The 26,327-nt window shown below is 52.7% G+C and overlaps 1 protein-coding gene and 5 non-coding genes across 6 annotated transcripts in view; 3 read left to right on the top strand and 3 right to left on the bottom strand.

Annotated features, from left to right (window-relative positions):
• Window positions 1–26,327, bottom strand: part of LOC127042153 (uncharacterized) — a 62,808-nt gene that overhangs the window by 20,465 nt on the left and 16,016 nt on the right. The window lies entirely within an intron of this gene.
• LOC127042156 (U5 spliceosomal RNA) lies at window positions 1,648–1,763 on the top strand. The gene has a single exon (XR_007771868.1). It is a non-coding gene; the product is annotated as a U5 spliceosomal RNA (small nuclear RNA).
• Window positions 9,146–9,343, bottom strand: LOC127042154 (U2 spliceosomal RNA). Its single transcript, XR_007771867.1, has one exon. It is a non-coding gene; the product is annotated as a U2 spliceosomal RNA (small nuclear RNA).
• Window positions 19,334–19,449, bottom strand: LOC127042157 (U5 spliceosomal RNA). The gene has a single exon (XR_007771869.1). It is a non-coding gene; the product is annotated as a U5 spliceosomal RNA (small nuclear RNA).
• TRNAK-CUU (transfer RNA lysine (anticodon CUU)) lies at window positions 23,156–23,229 on the top strand. The gene has a single exon. It is a non-coding gene; the product is annotated as a tRNA-Lys (tRNA).
• TRNAN-GUU (transfer RNA asparagine (anticodon GUU)) lies at window positions 25,631–25,704 on the top strand. The gene has a single exon. It is a non-coding gene; the product is annotated as a tRNA-Asn (tRNA).

Below are 26,327 nucleotides of genomic sequence, written 5' to 3'. Positions count from 1 at the left end.
CTGAAAGACATGTCCTGGTTTCAGTTTATATGGAGGTGATGTCATATCCTTTCGATGTAAAAAGAAATCACGAATTAAGCATCTGGCCTTTAGTGTTTCCATATTAGCTACTAACATTTGATTGTCCTGTATTTATTGGGAGAAATGAAGCTGTGATCTTCCAGCCCCATTCAAATTCTCTCCAGGCCTGGAAACACGAACTTTCATCCACAATTCTAGCTGTAGGTTAGTTACCTAAACTAAGAAATGGCAGAGCAGCAAAGAAAGGGCTGGGCAGCAAAAAAAGCACCAGCCCTGGTGGGATCTAACACTTTGTAACCTGATTTAAATAACACTTCAGATTCTTGCATGCAGTATAGTTGTAGCGGAGTCCAGTCCCAGAAATCCAGGAGATTAGAGAGGTAAGGCAGGGGAGGTAATATCTTGGGTTCTAGACCACCTTCTGCTGGGGAAAGAGTGCACCTTGCATTTTGCTTCTCTCTCTCCCCACCGGAAGTTGGTCCAATAGAAGAACGACCTTCCCTGCCTTGTCTCACATCAGTTTCTCCTCAGTGCAGAACGTGGGGTATTGTCAGTCCCTCTCCAGAAACTGGAAGGCCACTCGATCCCTTTTGTTACCTGCCAAGTGAGGCTGAGGGTACGTCTACACTACAGCATAATTTCGAATTAACTAAAACCGGTTTTATAATACCGATATTATAAAGTCGATTTTATGCATCCACACTAGGGCACATTAATTCGGCAGTGTGCGTCCATGGCCCTAGGCTAGCGTCAATTTCTGGAGCGGTGCACTGTGGGTAGCTACTGTAAAAGAATGAGGCCAATAATGTCGATTTGCGTCCACACTAACCCTAAATCGATATAGTAATATCGATTTTAGCATTACTCCTCTCGTTGGGGAGGAGTACAGAAATCGATTTTAAGAGCCCTTAAAATCGATTTAAAGTGCATTGTAGTGTGGATAGGTACAGTGTTAAATCGATTTAACGCTGTTTAAATCGATTTAACTGCATAGTGTGGACCAGGCCTGAGTGCACAGGCAGGCAGCGCCATTTGAAGCTGTTCCCGTGTATCAAGGTGAGCTGCAGCTCAGCGAACCCCAAGGATCTGAGTGAGGTGAGCTACTTTGCAGCAGAGGCAGACCAAGCAGCAGGTACAACGAGGGGGTCACACCCTGGCCGGCTGATAGAATCTCATGTCCGAGATCCCAGCTCCTGTTACTTTGCAAAGTGTGTGCTTTTGCTGGGCCAAGTGCCCTCTGGCTTATCGTCCGGGCTCCATCCTCCATGCGCCTGGGCATCAGCAGGACTGTCTCAGGAGAGCAGCTTCCCCACCCCCGGGGCATCCCAATCTCCGCCCAGCTGCGGAAGGAGCAGAGGCAGCCCAGACAAAAGACTCCTTTGAGCGAGGAGGGGCTGGAGAATCTTATTTGCGTACCAACAGTGCATTGCGCGCAGCAAAGCAAGTCCCTGGTCAAGGGGCTGGTTTTGCTCCCTGTGTCCCCGGTTCCCATGATCAAAGTCGGGCTGTCAATCGATTCAATTCCATTTTCTCTAAAAGGTAGAGGTTTAGCGGGCTGTGAGGTAGTCACCCTGAGCTATTGAGAACACGCGTTTGCCTTCATGTCTCTTCTGCAGAGCAATAACTATGCTCTGGTTTTTCTTCATATTGCATAAATCTTTTGCCTTTTACTAAAGATTTTTGTGGAGAGGAGCATTGAAGAGTTTTTACTCATTTTTTTGAGGCTTTGCTTTGTTGAAGCTGCTTTTTGTTGTTAAAAAAAAGATTAATATTTCAAAGGAAAGTTGTTTTGTTCTGTTCAATGTGTGAGTAGTTTTAAAGAAAGCAGAACTTATGTTTGGGTTTTTAACTTTGCTGTTTAGTACAGCTGTTTTTGGTTTTTTTAAGTTTCCAATTAGTTACCCACACAAGATCTGTAAGGAGTTATTTTATTAAAGTTTTTCTGACAGTTCTTCGGGAGTTGTCGGTTATTTTGTGTATTCGTTTATTTTCAGATTAAGGATTCAGAACATTAACCAATCCTCAATCGCGGTTCTTTTTACGCACGCTCGCTACCTTGATCTACAGATTTTCTGTTCATATTTTATGATAGAAAAGAGAGCACTGGTAGTAGTGTGTATGGTTGTTCTAAATGAGGTAAACCAAATAATTTGCTTGCAACTAGTGGCATTTTTCCCAATGTTTTTCTATATTTGTGGTAATTCATTCATCATTTTAGGTTTGTAACTCCAATTTGTAGCTGAAAAGATGTAAAATGGAAGCAGTCCTGTTAAAATAACCACAGTTTTTCCTTTTTACGTCCTAACTTCTTTTTTATTATTTTGCGGCAGATTTTTGTGCTTGAAACCGGACCTGATAGGCTCCTTCATTCTGATGTACAGTTCCCTGATTCGTTCAGCAGTATCTCGCGTCACCCTGCTTTCAAAACGTAGTGCTTTAGCCCCGGTGGTGTTTTTGGAGACACCTTATTGATACTCTGTTTCGGGTACAAATATTTTGCTTTCTGTTAAAGTTTTCTGTAGAGAAAAATATGTTTGCGTTTCTTTCTGTTTTTTTCAAGCTTAATTTTGATGAAATTGCTCCTTGTTATGTGCAGAAAAAAAGTTGAATGTAACACACGCTAATTTTTTTTGTTATAATTTCTATCATCAAAATTGGTTGGCTTCTGTGTTAATTTTTTTTATGGGGAAGTTCGAATGAACATTGAGGTAGCTTTTTATTAGGGGTCTCTGTTTGCCTTCAGGGAGCTGACGCCTATAGGGGGTGGAGACTGAGATGAGGTGTTTGAACAGACGAAGCAGCCGGGTGCAATGCTAGACTGCATGCCTGCAGGGCTTTCCTCTGACGTGGGAGGACTGCGTATTGTCGGTGCTCCCCAGCTCTACCCCGGGTCTCCGCTGGTGGGTTAATGAGCTGTGCGGTGGCTGCAGGCTAGCAAAGCCCAGCCCCGGGGGCGGCTGGGGCAAGCCGCCCGCTCTTTGCTGCCCCTAGGCAGGCTGCTCTAACGACAGGGGGTTGGCCGGGCAGTGGCCAGTCCGGCCCCGACATCTGCCCAGGGCGGCTCAGTGGGCCTTGCAATGGCCCTTTGCCGCGGGCACCCCGGAGTGGCCAGCGCCCCGAGCCCGCCTGCACCGCCCGAAGTGCAGAGCCCGGCACCAGCAGGTTCCGGGCCCGGGGTCGTCTCCTGCGTGGCCCTGGGGAACCAATGCACGGAGCTGCTCCCGGAGCAGCTGCGGGGATCCTGGGAGCCGCATTCCAGGCGCTGCAGCTGCAGCTCAGACGCCCAGGCTCCCCTGTGCTCTCAGACCTACACTGGATGCTTATTTGAATACCCATAATGCATTGCGCATCGTGCCCTGCTTCCCTGGTCCGTGGGCTGGGTTTGCTCCCAGAGATCCTGGTTCTGATGTAAAACTCGGGCTTCAAGCCGGCCAGTGCAATAGGCTATAGAAGGGGGAGGATTTGCGGTCTGCCCCTCTGAGCTTATATTGTGAAAAAAAACAGAGTGCTGGTGATTCATTAATTGAGGTTGTGTTAATGGTTACATTTCTCAGACATCTCTACTGGTTCTTTACATGGAACTTCTCTCAAGAACAAATACTTCTTGGCTCTCAGCGAGCTAAGATCAAGTGTGAGTAGTCTTTTGGCTTATCCAAGGCCGTGATCAAGTGTCTTGATGTTTTTGGTCTTTTAGCCTCAAGATGAAAACCTTGTCTGTGTCTCTGAGACCTTGAAGTGAAAATATTTAGAGCTCAAAATATTAGTGAGATGTTCTTCCAACATGGGGCTAGTGTGTGTCCTGTATTCAGCTTGCTGTTTGGTTTCATATGTTTTTAGAACTAGTGATTTGCTGAGACCTTGCATACTGTAGAAAATAACTTTCAGGTATGTATTCACGTCTCATGTTTTTCATGCATGATCTCATTTCCAAAGGAATGAATTTGAATAACTAATCCCCATGTTTTCACTGTTAACATTTAATACTACACAAAGGTTATTCATACGGGCCTAGCTGGTTATTTTAGATGACCTTATGCAGAAGAGCTTATTAGCAATTTCACCCCCATGATTTCCTGTCACAAGGCTGGAGTGGGTCAGACCAACAGTCCACCTAGCCCAGTGGAGTGTACAGAACAGGAGAATTTGGAGTGATCCACCCTCAGCTTCCACTCCTGGTGTCTGTGTAGTCATAGATTTAGGGCATCTAACATGCAACCCACTTTTGATATGGTCTTCCTCAGTATTCTCGTCGGTAAGTTCAAGAAGTATGGGCTGGATGAATGGACTATAAGGTGGATAGAAAGCTACCTAGGTCGTCGGGTTCAACGGGTAGTGATCAATGACTCCATGTCTAGTTGGCAGCCGGTATCAAGCGGAGTGGCCCAAGGGTCGGTCCTGGGGCCGGTTGTGTTCAATATCTTCATTAATGATCTGGAGGATGGCATGGACTGCACTCTCAGCAAGTTTGCAGATGACACTAACCTGGGAGGATTATCTCATTTTGTTTTTGAGATAAATCTCAAGCATGGGATTGCATCACTAACCAACTTCACTAATAACTCTTGATGGACCTAGTCTATATTAACTTATCTCATTCACTGTGGAAGCTAGTTATACTTTTTGCCCTCACAACATACCATGGTAGGGAGTTCTGCATGTTAATTTCATCAGGTGGGTCCCTCCCACACCTTTACTGTATTGTGGGAGAGGGTAACTAGCACTTCATTTTTCACTTCATCCACATCATTCATGGTTTTAGAGACCTCTATCATAGTGATTCTCAACCTTATTTTACCAGAGGTCCTTAAAATTAAATACTCAGCCCAGCAGATCCCCAACCAGAGGTGAAGCGGGAAGGGGGGGTACATGGGGTCACATACACACCCCAGCATTCTCCCTTCCATTTTGCCATGCTCCTTGAAATGCTAATATAGCAGAGCAGAACAATGACATGTCCCCTTGGCTAGCTGCTGCCTGCTCATGGAATCAGTGGTTGGGAGGCAACCCTTACTGATGGCAGGAGGAGATCTCTCTTCTGCAGTGATACTGCAATTTTTTGTTATGACCATCCCTTTGCCCCCCGCCAAGCAGGCTTGATGGACCACTGAGATGAGTGGGAGGTGGGTCAAGCCCAGGTTTCTTTTGGCACACACCCGGCTGAGAATCAGTGCTGTATCATATCCCTCCTTAGTCATCTCGTCTAAACTTTGGAAGCCTGCTATTTCAGGTGGGGAGAGAGAGAAGCAAGATGCAGGCTGCACTCCTTCCCCAGCAGAAGGTGATCCACAATACTATTTACCTTGTCTTGATATCCTGGATTCCTGGCACCGGACCTGGCTACAATTTATAGGGCATGCAACAGCCAGGGCTGGCCAGGGGAGAGCACCAGGGCTGGGCAGGCAGGGGAGGAGCCCGACTGGAGGTGCAGATGGTAGTGGTGCAGTCCTTGTAGAGGATGTAGGATCTGGATGAAGGTTTCTGGCATCCCGAACTCTCCCAGGGTGGCAAAGATGTGATGGTGGGAGATGAACCCAAAGATGTTGGTCAGGTCAAGCTATGCTACGGTGCACTGCCTCTTGGACCTCCTGGCCTCCTGGATGTCCGTCTGAAGGAGGAAGTTGTGCTCATAGCATCCCTCGCAGGACATGAAACCCTTCTGCACTGAACTGATGGTGTCCCCGCACACTGACCAGTCTGTGACCCTTGCTGCGAGGCAGCTGGCATATGGCTTGTAGATGGTGGAACGGAGGGAGATGGGCCTCCAATTGCCGAGGTTGTCTCATTCACCTTTTTTGTGGATGAGCACAGTCATGGACTTTTTCCAGGAGTGGGGAACGTGGTGGAACTGCTTGCATTTGTTGAAGATGGCAGCAAGCACCAAGCAGCCAGGGTCTCGCTTCTTCAGCAGGTGGTAGCAGATGCCATCTTTTCGGGGGGGGAGGGTGTTTTTGGTCCTCATCAGCCTCGCCTGCACCTCCTGCAGGGGAAAAGCTCACTCCAGGTCCTCCGGGAGGTCAATCTTGGGTAGCGGGAGAAGGCACTCTGGGCATCACAAGTTGGTCTGAGCCTCGTGATCAAACACATCCTTGAAGTAGGACTAGAGCTTCTCAGGCTGGATGGCACAGTAGGAGGAGGTCCCATCAAGGAGCTCGCTCAGGGTTTTTGTCTGGTTCTTCCTGTAAAGTTTCTGAATACAGGACACAGCCACTGGATCTTAGCAGCAGCCAATATTCCCTTTCCTACCTTCCCTGGCACTGTTGTTACAGCTCAGCATGGATACTGATTTTTTCATCCTTGCTGGTGGTTCAGATCTTCCATGAGGCACCAAGGGTAGTCTTCACAATAGGCTGCTGCTGAGCTTTCTGAAAAGTAGTGAATGCAGGAGCAGCAGCAGCCGACGAGAGTGTAGCTGAGGGTGAGAAAGAATTTTCTTCCAAAGTAGCAGCAGTGGAGTATATTTTCAAGGCAGCAGCAATTTTTTAAAAATGGCAGCAGGAGACTCCATCTTCAGAACAGGTGTTGTAAATGTTCATCAGAAGAAATTAAACTGAACTTATACTTAAGCTAGTCCATATCCCCTCATCATTTTTGTTGCCCTTTTCTGAATCTTTCCAATTCCAATATATCTTTTTGAGATGGAGTGACAACATCAGCACGCAGTCTTCAGGATGTGGGCATAACATAGATTGATATTGAGGCCTCAGCCTCTCCTCATAAGTCATGACTTCCAGCCCCCTAATCATTTTTGTTGCCCTATGATGGACTCTTGCCAATTTTTCCACATCCTTCTTCTAGTGTGGGGCCCAAAACTGGACACAGTACTCCAGATGAGGCCTCACCAGTGCCAAATAGAGGGGAATGATCACGTCCCTCGATCTGCTGGCAATGCCCCTACGTATACACTCCAAAATGCCGTTAGCCTTCTTGGCAACAGGGGCACACTATTGACTCATATCCGGCTTCTCGTCCACTGTAACCCCTAGGTCCTTTTCTGCAGAACTCCTGCCTAGCCACTAGGTCCCTAGTCTGGAGCAGCGCATTGGATTCTTACGTCCTAAGTGCAGGACTGGGCACTTGTACTTGTTGAACCTCATCAGGTTTCTTTTGGCCCAATCCTCTAATTTGTCTAGGTCCCTCTGTATCTTATTCCTACCCTCCAGCATATTGACCGCTCCTCCCAGGTTAGTGTCATCTGCAAACTTGCTGAGAGTGCAGTCCATGCCATCCTCCAGATCATTAATGAAGATATTGAACACAACCGGCCCCAGGACCGACCCTTGGGCCACTCCGCTTGATACCGGCTGCCAACTAGACATGGAGTCATTGATCACTACCCGTTGAACCCGACAACCTAGGTAGCTTTCTATCCACCTTATAGTCCATTCATCCAGCCCATACTTCTTGAACTTACCGACGAGAATACTGAGGAAGACCATATCAAAAGTGGGTTGGCTATGCTTGGTCCACTGCAAAGCTGTGTCGTTGACTTTAACGAAAGCAGTTTTTCTCCCATACCTCTGTAACTGCTCTTTTCCGCAGGCCCCGTAGTTCTTGGCACCTTTGTCATTCCTCCTGGTGATGGGGCGAACAGAGAAAAAGCAAAGCTCAACTCTGAAACTTTACTGTGGCTTATAAGGCTTACCACTTACCTCAGCGGCTCCCTGGAGGCTTAGGTAAGTGGATGCTATGAGCATGGGGGGTTGGTCGAAGCTCATGAGTTGCTGCATGCATTATTCTCACCTATAATAGCCGTAGCCCATGTTGTAAGGTGATAGATAAGCATTGGCACTAAAGCTGTAAACCCCCTTGCCGCCACCCCGCCACCAGTCAGGAGAGAAGCATTACCAAGTGTGAAATGCTAGTTTACCAGAAGAGGTGTCATCTCCTTTCCAACAAGAGAAGGCCCTGACTGAGACATCAGACAAACCACTGAGGATCATCCCTGGACAAAAGACTTGGTTGATTGCTCCCCCTCACACACCCACGAGGAGGCAGAGACCTGCACAAACACTTGCCCCCATCAGCTTGAGCTCTGGGGGAATGGAATAAAACTCCCTGTCAGGAAGAAACTATTGTGCCCCCCAATGCTGCTTGGACTTCAGGGAAATGGCCCACCTTCTAAGCATAAGCAAGGGATCCCAGCTGTTTGGCTGGAGTTAGCCCTAAAGGACATACGGAGCTTGTGTGTTACAGCAGCTTCTGCTACACCTGGGTGGCAAGATAGAGTCAGAGTGTCCAAGGGGGCTGTCTGTGACTCCATGTTCAGGCTGTTCTATGCCTGGAGGAGTTCACACTTGATACTTGGTGGGTGAGATCAAAGTGTGGAACACACAACCGTGAGGAGCCCCACTGCCTGCCAGCCCCAGGCGACGGGGGCTCCTGCTCTCGGGGGCTCTGGCAGCACTAGAAAGATAAGTTTCTAGCTTGCCTGGTTCAGAAAATCAGAAGGGAAAGAAAGAGAACCCACATTACATTTTTAAAAAAAAGAATCCTCATGATTTGTAAGCCACGGTCGTGATTTTGGGGATTTTCCAATAGTGAGGGTGGCAACAATGAGAAGTTAAGGGTTATTATTTAGCATTTAGATTACAGTAGGTTGGGGGGTGGGGGGAATCAGGATTGGGGCCCCGGTGTGCCTGGTGCAGCACGACACCTAGTGCCTTGTCTTGATCTTACGAACCAAGATACATAGAACGTAGGCTGGGTGGGGAGAAGTCTGTGTAACTCATGCAGTTGTTGATATACACGTAACCTCAAATATTACCAACCACCCCCTCCCACCCCAAAACATACAAACAAACAAAAAACAAAAAAAACCAACCATCTCCCCAACAGACCCAGAGTCTGGAAAGCATTTGTCCATCATACTGTTGAAAAGACTCACAGCAGAAAGAAGGAGTCCAACTTCTTAAATAATTCTCTAGCAAGATAAAGAAGAACGTTTCACATCTATAGACTCACAAAACACTTCCAATAAACTCTAACTGCAACATGTTTACCCTAAAGAAACAAGAACACTAGACACACCAGGTTTCTCTACTACTTCTAAAAAAATCTGCTTTAAAGAAAGATTGTCACAGTTTCAACTCTTTTCTGCTTTTCTAACCAGAAGGTTCTCCCCTAAGGGAGATACACCGTTCCTGGAAACACTGCAATACCAGGTCGATGCATAGGGCAGACAAAGCAAGCTTCTGTTCTGAACCCCTCATTTCAAAAATCAAGTTAACATACAGTCCTCACATCAAGGACATATCAGAGATTAAACTGATAAGAACAGAACAGATTTAAAAGTTTATTAGAGAATGTTTAAATAAAAAATGATACAAAGAGTTCAAAGCGTCAGTTGTTGGTCATTGGGGGCAACATACAGAGTATAGGGGGACGCTGGTATGTGGGAATTGGTTAGCACATAACATATACAGTCTGCAAGGTCCCCCAATGTGAGGTGTATGGTGGGTGGGATCAAGAAGCAGTAAGGAAGCAGTGAGGGTACATCGCTCATACAGTGAGTTACACGCAGTCATGGGTATAAGTAAGCGGGCCGGGTAATGGGGACAGGATGACCCTCGCATGGTGGAATCTAGTTCTGTGGCTTTAGGGCTTAGGGGATATAGTTCAGTAGGGGGGGTTTATAGGCCTCCTCCCCCCGTGGGTGCACAGAGCCACGCCGGCTCACTCTTGGTATTGGCGGTGGCCGGTGATGTGCTCTATGTAAATGTCCCTAGACCACCGGATAGTGTCAGAGACCATCAAACGTCTCATGAGCCATGCATAGCGACGGCCCACCCCACAGGCCCTAAGTACACGTTCATTACAGGGATCCCAAGCACCCAGGGCCCCAACAATCAGGGCATCGGTGTAAACCTCGTAGCCCTTTGCCCGCAGGGTGTCCACCAAGAGGGCATATTTTTCGAGTTTACGGGCTCGGGCTTCACGGAAGGCTGGGGTCCTGTTCTCAGACGGGATCATCACATCGAAGAGGATGATCTTTTTCCGCTCCTCGTCCGTGATGATGATGTCTGGGCGCAGCAGGCTGTCGGTGTCGGGGATGGTGTGGTTGACTGCGACCTCACCCAGGTGTGGGGCAATGGCCTTCACCAGCTGGTCCTGGACGGCGTTGTGGCGCAGCTGCCAGGCTCTGGCGTGGGGCTTGCAGCTGCACAGGACGTGGGGCAAGGTCTCCAGGGTGTACCCACACTTCCTGCAGCGCTTGTCTCGGTTCCTGTGGTGGATGGCTCCATTGAGCGGGACGCAGTTCAGGCGGGCGCGGTGTATGAACCGCCAGTCGGCGAAACGGGTGAAACTGCCCGCGGGGAGAAAGTGGTTGCTGGAGTCCCACTTGCTGGTCACCTCAAAGGCCTTGCCCTGGTCGGGTTTTTTCCTCAGGGTGTCCACGTAGAGCGCGTGGACAGCGGCCTTCAGTGACTTCTCCAGCACGCCTCTGGCTCCGGGGCTGACGATGGTGTTGCCCTCTGTCTCGATCCGTGGCACCAAGACTCCCAGCTCCTGTCGTTCCTCGCTCCATATCCAGCGGCAGCCCAGTCATTTTCCCAGCCGGCGCATGGCGTTGCGGGCGCGGGACCACAGCGAAGTAATGTCGCCCCCGTCCCGGGCGAATTCACCGTCCAGGGAGCTGCTCAGGAAAGTGGCTACATCCGGGTCAGAGGGAGGCCTGCCAATTCGCTTCTCGATGACAGTGCGTAGGGCGGCCGCTGCGACGTTCTTTACCATGGCGTCCGGGCACATCAGGAGGCGGAAGGCGTGCGTGACGACCGCAATGTCGCAGAGGTCACCCATGCGGTGGACGTTGGCACCACCGTGCCTGTGGGCAATGTATATGAGCTCGTTGCTGGCTCTCTGGGGCAGGGACAGCCACTGCTTAACCAGCTGCCAGATGGTGTTGTCTGCCTTGTTGAGGGGCACCTTTGCCACGGCAGAACCTCTTAAGATGAAGGTGATGCGGGGGATCAGGAAAGTGTTGAGGGCGTTGATCTTCTGCCACAGCACCAGCAGGGATGCATCGATCTTGGCAGCGTCCTGTAGGATCTCCCGGATGGTGTCCTCAGGGGTCTACTGGACGCGGACACCAGTCGGCGTGCCGAGGTGTTGGTACGCCTGTCCTTCTGCCAGGGGAACGACAGACTCGCCCTGGATCTGGAACTCCGTCGTCTGCACCGAGTCTCTCTTGCTCCCGTCGACATGGAGGGACGCGCACTTCTTGGCGTTAAAGCGGAGTCCCGTCCAGTCCGCGACTCCCCCGATAGTGTTGAGCATGCTCTGGAGCCTCTCGGGGTCATCCGCGATTAGGACCAGGTCATCCACATAGGCCAAGATGCTCACCCTCTCGCCATGCAGGTCGAGGCTGTCAGCGCAGTCCAAGATCACCCGCAAGAGCGGCTCCATGGCAAGGTTGAAGATGATTGGGCTGAGGGGGCAGCCTTGCTTCACGCCGCTGTGGATCGGGATCTAGGCGGTTTCTCCTTCTACCGAGCGGATGGTGGTGCTGCAATCCTCGTACAGTTCCCGGATCAGGCCAAGGAAGGTCTCCAGCATCCCAAACTCCCGTAGCGTGCTGAAGATGTAGTGGTGGGGGATGGACCCGAAGGCGTTGGACAGGTCGAGCCATGCTATCGCGCACTGCTTCCGCGCCCTCTTGGTCATCTGGAGAACTGTCTGGAGCAGGAAGTTGTGCTTGTAGCACACTTCTGACAGCATGAAGCCCTTCTGTGCTGGGCTGATGGCTGCCCCGGCCGTTGCCCACTCCGTGATCCTGGCTGCCAGGCAGCTGGCATACAGTTTGTACATCGTGGAACGGAGGGAGATGGGTCTCCAGTTGCTGGGGTCGTCTCGTTCGCCCTTTTTGTGAATCAGGACAGTCATGGCCCTCTTCCAGGAGGTGGGAGACCTGCCAAAGCGCCGGCACAGGTTAAAGATGCCAGAGAGCACAAAGCAGCCAGGGTCTCGCTTCTTGAGCAGGCTGTAGGGGATGCCTTCCTTTCTGGGTGCCGTGTTCTTTGTTCTGGAAAGCCTGGCTGCCACCTGTTTAGGCGTGAAGTCAGTCTCTAGGTCGCCTGTATTGGTGATGTGTGGCAGGGGGTGGAGGCACTCCGGGTGCTCTGCGTCATTTCTGGGTTTGTCACCAAATACTCCAGGGAAGTAGCTGTAGAGGTACTCGGGCGGGATCGTGCATTAGGACGGGGGGCCGTCGAGGACCGCTCTTACAGCCTTGAGGCGGTTCGTTCTGTACAGCTTCTGGATCTTGGAGGCTGCTGCCGGGTCGTAGCGACGGTTGGTGTTCCTTCTTCTAGCTCCTCTGGAGGTGGTGCCATGATTCGGGATGGGCCGTCTGAAGGCAGGCTGGGGGGTCGCTTGGTTTGGTGCCCTCATTGAGGCAGCCTCTGTAGTTTGCTCGTGGGTGAGCCTGTCGATGAGCAAGTCAAAGTCCTCGAAGGAAGCTGCCGCTTGGAGCTCCTCAATCCAGGCGGCCTGCCAAGGTGTGGCTGGCCTATCCTTTGGCCGCTGTTGCTCGGGTTCTTCAACCGGTGTGGGCAGTGGGTTTGCCGTGTGATCGACGGGTTGCCTCACTTGCGGCTCAGGGGGCCTTTCGGTTGGTTTCTGAGGCAGAGTCACCGGTGGGGTAGCACCGTTGTTGGTTGCTGGTGGGACTTGGTTCGGGTTGGTGGGTGTGGAGGTGACACCTGGTCTTTCCTGCGCGGTTGTCATCTGGTGGGTATCTGTGGGAGCACGTGACCTTCTGGTGGCGGGGACCAGCCTGGCGTCTTTTGGGTCCGTGTCGGTCCATCTGATGATGGGGGACTGGTGGTGCGGTCTAGTTGTGGCAGTGGGCCCTGCAACAGTAGTAGTGTGCAGAGCAGTCTGGGGGGTGGTTCCCGTTCTCCCAGTGGGCATGGCTCGTAGTGCGGGTGGGGGAGTTGCGTCGGCTCCCCTTGTGGCTAGTGTTCGTTGGGTGGTCCGAGGGTCCGCGGTGGTGCCTCCAGGGGCAGGTTTTTGGGCGGCCACGTGTGGTGGAGCACTGACCCGTCTTGAGGAGGGGTCCCACTGGATGGGCCTCAAGGAAGCACTGAGACGCCTCAGCTCGGAAAGCTTCCAAGCAACCTGCAAGGATGTGACAGGACCCCTGCTGGCAGGGGCTTGGCTGACGTCTCCTTCTGCAGCAGGCATCGTCCTGACGGCGGGGCCCTGGTCCACTGGCTCAGGGACTAGGGTAAGTTTCTGGACGGTGGCTGGTGGGGTTGTACTGTTCCCTCGCGGCGCAGGAGCAGCGGGCCAGGGCACGGGATGGCAGGGGGCCGGGGCTGCTGTTGTGTGGACTTTCTTGTTGTGTGGGGGGAGGGATAGCTCAGGGGTTTGAGCATTGGCCTACTAAACCCAGGGTTGTGAGTTCAATCCCTGAGGGGGCCATTAAGGGAACTGGGGTAAAAATCTGGGGATTGGTCCTGCTTGGAGCAGGGGGGTTGGACTAGATGACCTCCTGAGGTCCCTTCCAACCCTAATAGTCTATGATTCTATGTTATTCTTGCAGCTGGTCTGGTGCGCCTTGCATCTCTTCTGGGACTCGAAGGGCAGGCTGCAGAGGGCACAGCTGAAGGCAGTGGTCTTGTTGTGGCACCTTCTCAGGTGCCTGGTGAGCCCTCTGAGGAGAGGAAAGCGTCGGGGTGGCCAGCAGATGGGGCAGATGAGTGCATCCATGGCAAGGGGGTACTTGAGATAGACGGTGTCTAAGGCTGAGCAGTCATCTCGTGGGGTGTCCTGTTGGAGGTCAAGGGGGTTGCCCCTAGGCAGCAGGGGCTGTTGGAGTGCAGGAAGTGTGTCCAGTGGCTGCAGGAGAATCGCAGGGCAATCTCGAATCGGCTGGAGCTGCTGGGGCGCAGGGGGCGTGTCTGGTGGCTATGAGAGAACGGGTGAACCATCTTGGAGTGGCTGGAGCTGTGGGCGCACAGGAGGTGTGTCCGGTGACTGCAGGAGAGCGGGAGAGTCATCTCGGGGCGGCTGGAGCACAGGAGGTGTGTCCGATGACCACATGAGGACGGGAGAGCCATCTTGCAACAGCTGGAGCACAGGAGGTGTGTCCGGTGACTGCATGAGGATGGGAGAGCCATCTTGTAGTGGCTGGAGCTGCTGGAGCGCAAGGGATGTGTTCTGCGACCACAGGAGGACAGGAGAGACATCTCTTGGCAGCTGGAGCGTCTGGTGATCAGCGGCCAGGGCTCTCGCGGACTGGAGCGGCTTGTCTGCAAGGTCTCTCGGTGGCTGCGGTTGCTGGTGGGTGGTGGGGGAGCCCCCCTGTGGCTGAGGTGTAGGGGGGCTCGGTGCTTGGGGCAGCTCCTGTCCGGTAGGGCTGGCTCTAGGCAGCCGCAGTCACTGGGGACCAGCGAGGGGGTCCCTCTGTGGCCAGGGTCTGGCAGGGGCATTTCTCTGCCTCTGGGATGGCCGGCAGGTAGTGGGGCAGTCTCCCGGTGCCTGGAGCTGCAGGCAGGTGTCGGGTCTTGTCTCCTGCAATACAGTAAGGAACTCCCCAGACGCCGCGAGCCGCGGGGGTTGGGGCACGGGGCCCGCTTCTTCCGGTGGCCCGAGCAGCCGGGGGGCCCAGTGGAGCTCCCCCGGCCGCTCCGACAGCGGCAGCTCGGGCGCGGGGCAGGAGTCCCCCGACAGCCCGAGCAGCGGCGGCGGAGACATGCCGCGGGGCCCCCGGGGACGCGCCAGCTCAGACGCGGGAGAGGAGTCCCCCAGCGGCCCGAGCAGCGGCGGCGGAGACACGCTGCGGGGCCGCCCGGGCAGCGGCGGCCGAGGCGCGGGACAAGGATCCCCCGCCGGCCCGAGCAGCGGCGGCTGGAGCACAAGGGGCTGGCCGGGTTGCCCAGGCAGCGGCAACCGGGGCGCAGGGAAGGGGTCTCCCGGCGGCGCCGGCAGCAACGGCCAGAGCACGTGGTGGGGCCCCCCAGGCCACGCCAACAGCTGGGCCGCGGGGCAGGGATCACCCGGCGGCTCGGACCGCATCGGTCCCAGCGCGACGCGGGGCTCCCCAGGCCCGACAAGCTGTAGCGGCGGCCAGGGCGTGGAGCAGGGATCCCCGGGCTGCTCGGTCAGCAGCGACCAGAGCACGCGGCCGGGCTCTCCAGGGAGCGCACGTGGCAGCGGCGTGGGACAGGGATCCCCCGGAGGTATGGGTGGTAGAAGCGGGGCCGCAGGGAGGTCCTCCTGTGGGGGCAGGGATTGGGGCTCAGTGGGGCACTCACCCTTCGCCGAGAGCAGCAGCTGGGCAGCGGGGCTTCCTTCCGGCAGCTGGGAGGCTGAGGGACAAGTTTCAGGGTACATCAGCAGCTGGGCGGCTGCAGGTCTCCCCAGCGGCAAGGCCGTGGGGGGTGGTCGGGAGGCGATTCCTCTCGCAGGAGGAGCAGAGTGGTGAAGGCTCTCTGTAACCGCTGGCCATCACGGGGAAGTTCCTCGGGTGCCGAGAGCCCGGTGGGAGAGACTCCCGGTGGTTGCAGCTGCGAGCCAGTAGCTGGGGGTTCCTGCGGCAGCTGGAGCACTGCAGGGCGGTCTTCCGTTGTCTAGGGAGCCGGGCGCAAGCCCTTCTCCCTGGTGGTGTTTTTGCAGGCTGGTCTCGTGGTGTAGGAGCTTCTTGTAGCAGCATCTCCAGGAAGATCCTTTTTGGTCTCCTCCTGCTCCTTAAATTTAAGTACCTGTCGTGTCCGTGAGACAACCAGAGGAGCACTTGGTACCCTCTGAAGGCTGATCACCGGGAGCTTGTGTCGAGCCATACAGTGTACAGGAAAGGAAGGAAGGCGGTGCCTTCAGCTGCGTTTTAGGAGTAGCGGAGTGCATCCATGATCATCATTGCACTTTACTAAAAGTAGCAGATACAGTGTATATAAGTGTAACAAACAGGATTAAATCAAGACACTACACTTTGATCTGAACTCCAAAAAACAGAGAAGCAATACTACCACTCTGCCAGGCACGCATACCCCCCCTGCACCCACCCATTTCTACCTCACCAGGACGAGCTCTCAGACACACGACAAACAAGGGAACTCTACGTGAGACTCACTTCCCCGAAATGTCTCCAATGGAAGAATTCAAAGGAAGAACCCTTCACACACAATTCTGTTCAAAGACCAACAAGCCTTGCAGATGCCTTCCTCTCCCTGCTTTCCCCTCTACACTCCTAATTTCCATAAACCCACCCACTGACCTGTGACTAGCAATCTCTCACTGTTAACTCTCACAGCAAACCAGGGCAAAGAAAGCCTATGCAAGCGCTGTTCCGCAGCCCCAAGGCTCTTTTCTGCTCCTTCCTACAGAACTATCTCAAATCTACAGTCAATTGCATCAAAGCAATTCCTCGCTATTTGGGGCATTGGTGCCCCTCAGTCCATCTGAGGTGATGGGCTGGTTCCTTCTGGCCTTAAACGCTAGGGATCTGACTTAAAGGGCCACAACCTTCCTCCTCTTCTGCTCCTATGAAATGCTCAACATCACCAGCCAAGCAGCCGAGTGGACGGGCATGCGTTTCAGCCCCCAAAAGTGCACCTCCCTCCACGTTGACGGTGACACCAGAGCGCTGGTCCGGCCTTCGCGGTTCCTTATCCAGGGCGAATCCATGACCTCCCTTCAAGAGGGAGAGATATACCAGCACCTCGGCATACCCACAGGAGTCCGCGTCCAGCAGACCCCTGAAGACACCATTGCAGAGATTCTGCGAGACACGGCCCAAATCGACTCCTCCCTGCTCGCCCCCTTGCAAAAGATCAACGCCCTCAATGCCCTCTTGATCCCCCGCATCTCCTTTGTCCTCAGGGGATCGGCTGAGGCCAAAGTGCCCCTGAGCAAGGCCGACAGCACCATCAGACAGCTGGTGAAGAAATGGCTCCACCTTCCCCAGAGGGCGTGAATGGACATCGTTTACATTTCCCACAGACAGGGCAGTGCCAACGTACCTCAGATGGGTGACCTGTGTGACATGGCGGTGATGACCCACACCTTCCGCCTCCTGACGTGCCTGGACCCAACAGTGAGCAGCATCGCACAGGAGTCCGTATGGGGTGTGGTCTTGAAACACATCACCAGGGCCCCCTCCGAGCAGGACGTTGCCACTTACCTCAGCGGCTCCCTGGAGGCTGAGTTTGGGAGAGAACGGGGAAACCAATCCTCTCTCTGGTCCTGCACCCTCAACGCCTCAAGACGCCTGGGTAAGAGGATCGGCTGCTGCTGGAAGTGATGCGAGGAATGCCGGGAGCTGGGAATACCGGTGCCACGCGTAAAGACCCAGGACCACACCATCGTCACCCCGACCACCAGAGCCATGCTAGAAAGGTCCCTGAAAGACGCCATCTGCCACCACTACGCCGAGAACCTCAACCGGACGCCGGACCAGGGCAAGGTGTGCGAGGTGTCCAGCAAGTGGGAGGCCAGTAACCACTTCCTCCCTGGGGGCAGCTTCACCAGGTTCGCCGACTGGTGGTTCATCCACAGGGCCCGACTCAACAGCATTCCCCTCAACGGAGCCATCCGCCACGGCAGCCGGGACAAGCTCTGCAGGAAGTGCGGCTACGTGAACGAGACCCTGCCGCACGTCCTGTGTGGATGCAAGCAGCTCTCCGGAGCCTGGTGGCACCGCCACAGCACCATCCAGAACCGACTAGTGAAACCCATCCCACCGTCCCTGGGGAAGATCACCGTCGACTCCGCCATCCCCGGGATAGGCAGCCGACTGCGACCCGACATCGTCGTGACGGACACAGAAAAGAAGAGGTCCTTCTGGTAGACGTCACGGTGCCTTTTGAAAACCAGTCCCCTGCATTCCACGAGGCCCAAGCACGGAAGGAGTCGAAGTATGCCTCGCTGGCTGAGACCCTGAGAGCCCAGGGCTACGAAGTACAGGTACGCACCCTGATCGTGGCAGCCCTGGGCTCATGGGACCCCCCGCAACGAGCCGGTTCTTAGAGCATGTGGGGTTGGTTGACGCTGCGTCCGGCTCATGAGACAGCTCATGGTGTCCGACACCATCAGGTGGTCCAGAGACATTTATACCGAACACATCACCGGACACCGCCAATACTGCACTGAGGCTACGTCTAGACTACCCACCGTATCGGCGGTTAAAATCGATTGCTCGGGGATCGATATATCACGTCTCATCTAGACGCGATATATCGTTCCCCGAGCACGCTTATATCTATTCCAGAACTCCACCAACCCCAACGGAGTTGCGGAATCGACAGGGGGAGCCGCGGACATCGATCCCGTGTAGTGAGGATGGGTGAGTAATCCAATCTTAGATATTCTACTTCAGCTACATTGTTCACGTAGCTGAATTTGCGTATCTAAGATTGATTTCCCCCCGTAGTGTAGACCAGCCCTGAGTAATTGAGACAGCTGACCAGGGAAATAATCCACTTCCTTCCCTGAGGGACCAAGGGACGCACCCCACCCATGTACCTATCCGTTCCACCAATACTGACTTGGACTCCTTATTCATTCCATGGGTGGCGAACCTGAGCCTACTTATTCACTGAAACTTTAAAAAAACCTTGCACCCCAATCTGCGTCTGTGCGGGTTATGCGATATGTATGTATCTTTTCATCCTTGCAAACGGTATCTGTAACCCCCCATAACCCAAGCCTGACCCCAGATGTACAGTACCTTCCCTCTCAACCTGTGTCTATTTCATTTCAAACATTTCCTTTAATAAATTTTTTAAATCCCTCATCTGGGCAAAACGTTTACCGTTTCCTAAATTAAAACACTGGTGTTTTCCCACAGAAAAGGGATGGACAATTTCTCTTCTGTGGGGAGATGAGGGAAACCATGCAATCACCTTCTGGAAGGTATAAGGAGGGCAGCGTAAGAACCCTCATGGACTAGATTAAGAAAGCAGCTCTTTAACTGACCTTCCAGCAATGACAAACTAAAATCTGCAAGAGCAGCCTTTCAACTCCGGGGACAATAATAAGTTGTTACCAACAACTAACCGAAAAGTTACAAATGACTACAAACCACACACTCTTCGGACAAACCAGACGTTAACACAAACAACAATGCATTTCTTTGCTGCTCTTCAATCATGATAACCAAAAACATACAAAATCAAACAACCAGCGGAATAGACATCACAAAACAGCCCCTTGCTAACTAGGAAACTATTTCACTAGCAAGATGATCTCAAAAAAGCCAGAAAGTCCCAAATAGTCATTTTCAGAGCTCTGAGTTGTTTTCATACTACAGAAAAGCTTCAGCCACTGACACCATTTCAGGCAGCACCTTCCTGCTTTTTTCACCACAAGGAACAGCCTCACTAAAACAAAGCCATAAAAATTTTGGGTACAGACTCATAAATGTTCCTCTTTAGGGAAATCTTCAGTAAAAAGCAAAAGATTTTTAGAACAGAAGAAAAAGCAGAGTATATAGAATATGCCCATCGGTGCTGCCGGGGCAACTGCCTAGGCTACCAAAAGTCATGGTGACTACTCTCGCAGCCTGCTAAACTGCCAGCTTTTAGAGGAAATGGAATCGAACCTATTGACAGCCCGAGTTGGATCATCAGAATGGGGGACACAGGGAGCAAAACAAGCCCCTTGACCAGGGACTCACTTGGCTGCACGCAATGCACTGTGGGTATGCAAATAAGATGCTCCTGCTGTTTCCAGCGCTCAAAGGAGTCTTTTGTCTGGGCTGCCTCTGCTCCTTCCCCAGCTGGGCAGAGATTAGCATGCTGTTTAACTACAGGCTGAGCAAGTGCAGAATGGTGGTAGAATGTGCATTTGGCCATCTAAAAGGGTGCTGGAGAACTTTACTTACTCGCTCAGACCCCAGCCAAACCAATGTCCCCTTTGTTATTGCTGCTTGCTGTGTGCTTCACAATCTCTGTGAGAGTAAGGGGGAGACCTTTATGGCGGGGTGGGAGGCTGAGGCAAATCACCTGGCCGCTGAGTACGCGCAGCCAGACACCAGGGCGATTGGAAGAGCACACCAGGAAGCGGTGCGCATCAGAGAAGGCTTGAAAACGAGTTTCATCATGGGCCAGGGTACGGTGTGACTGCTGTGTTTCTTTCCCCTTCATGAACCTCCCCCCTGTTTTGACTCCTGCTGCAAGCAACCTACCCCCCCCCACCTTCCATTACAGCTTGCTTATGGAAATAAAGTCATTCCCTGTAACCAACCCACCCTCCCACTTGCTTTGAAAAGCATGTAATTATAAGAAGAGTAAGAGAAATAAAAAGGTACCCCGGGAGTGGTTTGGGAGGAGGATAGGAGGGAAGAAGAAGGCCATTAAGGACATTTCAATGTAATGACAGCCTTTTGGTTGGACTGTCCACGGGGGTGGAGTGGGCGGGTGCAGAAAGCCTTCCCCCACGCATTCTTACACGTGATATGGAACATGGTGAGTACTGAGGGAGGTTAAACATGGGCTGGAGTGGCACTCTGTGACCCCGCAGCTCTTCCACCAGACTTTGGAGGATGTCAGTTTGATCGCTCAGCAGCTGCAGCATTGCATCCAGCCACCACTGATCTTGCTGCCACCACATCTCATCTCGAGCGTCCCTCCTGTCCTCACGTTCACTGGCATCTTTCCTGTAGTTTGCTACCATGTCCTTCCACTCCCCCAGATGAGCTCTTTCATTGCGGGTTACTGCCATGATTTCTGTGAACATTTCATCCCGTGTCCTCTTCTTCCTCCTCCTTATCTGAGCTAGCCTTCGGGCTGGAGTAGGGAGGCTTGAAAAATTTGCAGCTGCATGAGTGGGGGAAAAGAGTGATAGAAGGATCATGAGAGATACATTTCACAGAACAATGGTTATACTCTTTCACAGTGAACTACACTATTCACCATACGTAGCACATGTCACTTCACTACAAGGTCACCTTTGGATTCTTTTAGTATTTAGTGCCTGCAGCTGTGGTGTAACAGATCAACACAGACGCAGGTCAGGGGATTACAATTCAGCTTGCAGGCGGTCATGGTAAGGCCTACATCTAATGGCAGATCACCGTCTCCCTTCCCCCTGCACCCCCCCCCCCACGTGGCTATTAGCAGGTAAAATTCCTGCTGGCCAGCCAACTGCTAAAAAGCACATCTTTTGCTTTTTTTCTTATGCCTTCAGAAGGAGCAGCAGTAGAGGAAATTGTGAATTGTGTTCCCCTCCACTCTGCAAGTCTGCTATAATGGGCAGATCACTGAAACCCTATCCCCTCCCCCATTCCCCCCACTACCGCGTGGCTATTAGCAGGGAAAATTCCTGCTGGCCAAATGCTGAAAAGCTCAGCGCCATTAAAGACACCTCCCCGTAGGAATGGGCAGCTTTTTCCCTTCCCCCCGCATGGCTAACTGCAAGGGAAGGATTTCTTTTAAGCAGCAGGAAAGCATCACTGTAGGAATGGTCATCTCTGTCCCCTTAATAAAATACATTAATTTTTACCAGGTGACCATGAACGATATCACTCTCCTGAGGATTACAGACAGAGAAAAAGAAATTATGCTTCTTGAATGCCAGCAATCCCCGGGACCATACGCAGCTAGGCTTTGTCATGCAATGATACCCGATTACGTGCTCCAGGCATGGCGTGGTAAAGTTTCGTACCATGGTGGACGGAATAAGGCTGCCCTGCCCAGAAACCTTCTGAAAAGGCTTTTGGGGTACCTCCAGGACTGCTTCATAGAGATGTCCCTGGAGGATTTCCACTCCATCCCCAGACATGTTAACAGACTTTTCCAGTAACTTTAATGCCAGCTAATGCATGCAAGCCCTCATGGCAAATCAATCATTAAAAAACGCTTTTAAACTATGTTTTATATTTACAAAGGTACACTCACCAGAGGTCGCTTCCATGGCTTCACTGTCTGGGCTAGTGGCTTGGGAGGGCTGGGAGTTTAATTCTGTCTGGGTCACGAAAAGCTCCTGGCTGTTGGGGAGAATGGAGTGCTGTGTGCTTTCAGCAAGGTCTTCCTCCTCTTCCTCCTCGTAATCTTCCCCGTCCGCTGAATCCTCAGCCATGGGTGAGATTATTACCCCCACCTCAGAATCCACAGACAAGGAGGGGCTTGTCGTGGCGCAGCCCCCTGAAATTGTATGCAGCTCAGCGTAAAAGCGGCATGTTTTTGGCCCAGATCCGGATCTGCCATTTGCTGCTTTGGTTTTCTGGTAGGCTTGTCTGAGCTCCTTCACTTTAACTCTGCACTGCACTGAGTCCCTGGTATGGCCTCTCTGCCTCATGGCATTAGAAATTTTTTCAAAAGTTTTTTCATATCATCTTCTGGAATGCAGTTCTGATAGCACAGAATCTTCTCCCCATACAGAGATCAGATCCAATAACTCCTGTGTGGTCCACGCTGGAGCTCTTTTCCTAGTCTCAGGAGACTGCATTGTTACCTGTGCTGCTGAGAGCTCCACGCTGGCCAAACAGGAAATGCAATTCAAGAACCAATCCATGCAACAAACCTCGATGCCAACTCTGCCCACATATCTACACCAGCGACACCATCACAGGACCTAACCAGATCAGCCACACCATCACTGGTTCATTCACCTGTACATCCACCAATGTAATATACACCATCATATGCCAGCAATGCCCCTCTGCTATGTACATCGGCCAAACTGGACAGTCTGTACGGAAAAGGATAAATGGACACAAATCAGACATTAAGAATGACAATATACAGAAACCTGTAGGAGAGCACTTCAACCTCCCTGGCCACACTATAGCAGACCTTAAGGTGGCCATCCTGCAGCAAAAATACTTCAGGACCAGACTTCAAAGAGAAACTGCTGAGGTTCAGTTCATCTGCAAATTTGACACCATCATCTTAGGATTGAACAAAGACTGTGAATGGCTTGCCAATTACAGAACCAGTTTCTCCTCTCTTGGTTTTCACACTTCAGCTGCTAGAACAGGGCCTCATCCTCCCTGATTGAACTGACCTCGTTATCTCTAGCCTGCTTGCTAGCATATATATACCTGCCCCTGGATATTTCCATTACATGCATCTGATTAAGTGGGTATTCACCCACGAAAGCTCATGTTCCAAAACGTCTGTTAGTCTATAAGGTGCCACAGGATTCTCTGCTGCTTTTCCTGACTTATGTGCTCCATACAGCCTTGCCCATCCCTGTCTCTGTGGCGCAATGGGTCAGCGCGTTTGGCTCTTAACCGAAAGGATGGTGGTTTGAACCCACCCAGGGATGGTGAAAAGCCCGTGCTACTTCTTCACTTCCCCGAGGCCTGCAGGGAGCCTCAAAAGTCCCATTTTGCTGCCTCTTGGCCTCAGTGCTTTCAGCTGGTGGCCCAAAGAGCGTGCTGGATGCCATTCAGCAACCTGTCTCCCAGCAGCCGTGCCGGAGGCTCAGGCTTAATCCTCGAGGCCGAGCACAAAAACTTTCAGCCGGGAACATTTTGCTCCCTTCCCGCCTCTGCCCAAGTGGCAAGGGAGAAGCGGAGGAGACACGCCGGCTCAAAGACCCCTCCCTCCCGCTTCCACGTAGGCTGTGCAAAGCTCTTGGTCTGCCTCGTGCCTCGTCAGGAAAGAGCAGCCATGCTGCCCAAGCCTGAGTCAAGTGCGCAGTCTGGCCCGCCCCGGCTGACGGCGCGCAGAGCCACGCGAGTCAATGACAGGTCGAGCTGGGAGCCTCGGCTCTTTCCCCTGACAGCCACACAGCACTGCCCAGCGCCCTGAGAGCCTCCCTGGTGTTCTCCCGCAGCCCGCCGGGGTGGGTGGGAAAAGGGGACCAGGAAGCACTGCAGCCTCATTCTGGGACAGGAGGCCCTTGCCACACCCAGACCTCCCTCTTGCCTTCAGCCCAGGCAGCCAGAGGTGCCAGGGTGCTCCCTGGCAGGCCGCCACCTCAGCTACCTCTTGCCACTCTGCTGGTCACCGCCTCGCTGAAAGGCCCAGAGGGAAAAGAAACAAGCGCACACGTAGCAGAGGATGGTTTCAGTACATCAATCTCTGGGTTATGGGCCCAGCACGCTTCCGCTGCGCCACTCTGCCGGGTCTTCACAGCCTTGCCACCCAGCCGGCACTATCCGGATTAGTGCCTTACGCACTCTTGCGCTGGCAGGCAGATGTGCAGGCTGCAAGGCAGCTGCCCTGGTCACAGGATTTTACAGCATCTACAGGGTAAAAGGGATCTAGTTGGGGTTTGGACCCCACTGGGAGCTGGGTAGCTGAGTGCCGGAGACAGGAGCACTTCTTAACTGTTCTCAGTTAAGCCTTCAGCTGGTGGGGGACGAGGTTCAGCCTTGGATCCGTGTCTGCAGCAGGCAAGCGCCTCTGGCTCAATCCGCCCCCCTCGCTGTCTTAGCAGACTAAAACGCAGAGCAAACGCATACGCCTTGCAAAGGAACAGGAGCCGGGATCTCGAACAAATGTCAACATTGTATTAAGATGACATTCGAAGAGAAAAAAATTGTACGGTACAGCGTTTAGGCACAGAAGTTTCTGGTGACCGGGGAGAACGTACAGATTACCCAGGGGGTGCGAAGTTCGGTTTAAGATCGGGTGGCGTAAGGAATACATAATCTGCAATAGCCCTGACTGGGGGTAAAAGGTTAACGTACAGATACTGAGTTAGGAGGGTATGTTGTCCATGGGCGGGCTACGTTCAGGTGTGGAGTATAACGAGCGGATACGACGATGAGGATGGATTGACCCGCGTTTGGTGAGTTTGAACGTTCAGTGTTTTTGAATCTTTGCCACAATCTAGGTTAAGCAGGGCCACTATGAACTCTACCCTGCCATCTGTTGGTGATCTGTTGTAAAGGCCTTTTGAGGCTGATGTCATTTGCATGGTTCCACCCACTCCGGATTGCATGATGGGAGTGCTTGTCCAAATGGTCATTTCAGCTGCTGTGGGATCCTCGGTCTCTTTGTTATCGGGGCAGGAGTAATGCAGTGTGTTTTCCTGTTCATTCTAGATGAAAGAGAGAGTAGCTGTACCTGGCATTTGAGGCCTGAGAGCTTCACCCTCGCCTGTAAAGTACTCACCCATTAAGGGGTCTGGGTTCCAAAGAACCAAAGCTTGTGGGAGGTTGGAATTGATGTTTGTTTGGTTTTAGCTGGTCTACGCTAGTAGGTTTCCTTTCTGCTGTTTTCGTGTGTAAAGAAGGAGATGTTTTTTGAGTCTTTTTGAATTTCTGTTAATGCTGTAGTTGTTTGCCTTCAGCTTATACTATTTAATCTCTTTCAGGGTGTGTTTTGGTTCTGAGAGATAAAAGGCAGTTGCTGTGTGTGTGGTGTTACGGAATGAGGCAGCAAAGGTTGATTTGTAGAGGTGGTGCATGTGCCACTAAAGTTGTGGGGGCTTACCCCTGGCTCTTGTCCATGAGACCAGAATTTGCATTAACCTGCCTGCTGACCTCTGACTAGGAATTTTGCTCTGCTAACTCTTCCAGCAAAACAGGCCAAAGAAAGTGTACGCAAGCACTGTACCGCAGCACCTGTGCTCTTTTCTGTTCCTTCCCACAGAACTTTCACTGCATACTGGTCCAGTTCCTTGCTGTTGCTTGTCTAAGAGCTGCATGCATATGCTAGACCGTACCCTGTGCTGATTCCTGACTTTTGTGCTCCATACAGCCTTGCCTGTCCGTGTCTCTGTGGCGCAATGGGTTAGTGTGTTCGGCTGTTAACCGAAAGGATGGTGGTTCGAGCCCACCCGGGGATGGCGATGAGCCTGTGCTACTTCCTTGCTTCCCCGAGGCCTGCAGGGAGCCTCCAAAGTCCCATCTTGCTGCCTCTTGGCCTCAGTGCTTTCAGCTGGTGGTCCAAAGAGCGTGCTGGATGCCATTCAGCAACCCGTCTCCGAGCAGCCGTGCCGGAGGCTCAGGCTTAATCCTCGAGGCCGAGCACAAAACCTTCCAACCGGGAACATTTTGCTCCCTTCCTGCCTCCGCCAAAGCGGCAAGGGAGAAGGGGACGAGACACGCCTGCTCAAAGACACCTCCCTCCCACTTCTCTGTAGGCTGTGCAAAGCTCTTGGCCTGCCTCATCCCGCATCAGGAAAGAGCAGCCATGCTGCCCAAGCCTGAGTCACGTGCGCAGTCTGGCCCGCCCCGGCTGACGGCGCGCAGAGCCATGCGAGTCAATGGCAGGTCGAGTCGGTAGCCTCGGCTCTTTCCCCTGACAGCCACACAGCGCTGCCCAGCACCCCGAGAGCCTCCCTCGTGTTCTCCCGCAGCCCACCGGGGTGGGTGGGAAAAGGGGACCAGGAAGCACTGCAGCCTCATTCTGGGACAGGAGACCCTTGCCACATCCAGACCTCCCTCTTGCCTTCAGCCCAGGCAGCCA

This window comes from Gopherus flavomarginatus, unplaced genomic scaffold, assembly GCF_025201925.1.
Source record: "Gopherus flavomarginatus isolate rGopFla2 unplaced genomic scaffold, rGopFla2.mat.asm mat_scaffold_330_arrow_ctg1, whole genome shotgun sequence".
Lineage (NCBI taxonomy): Eukaryota > Metazoa > Chordata > Testudines > Testudinidae > Gopherus > Gopherus flavomarginatus.
Note: the sequence above shows the minus strand (reverse complement) of the source record. Positions and strands in the feature narration are given on the sequence as shown.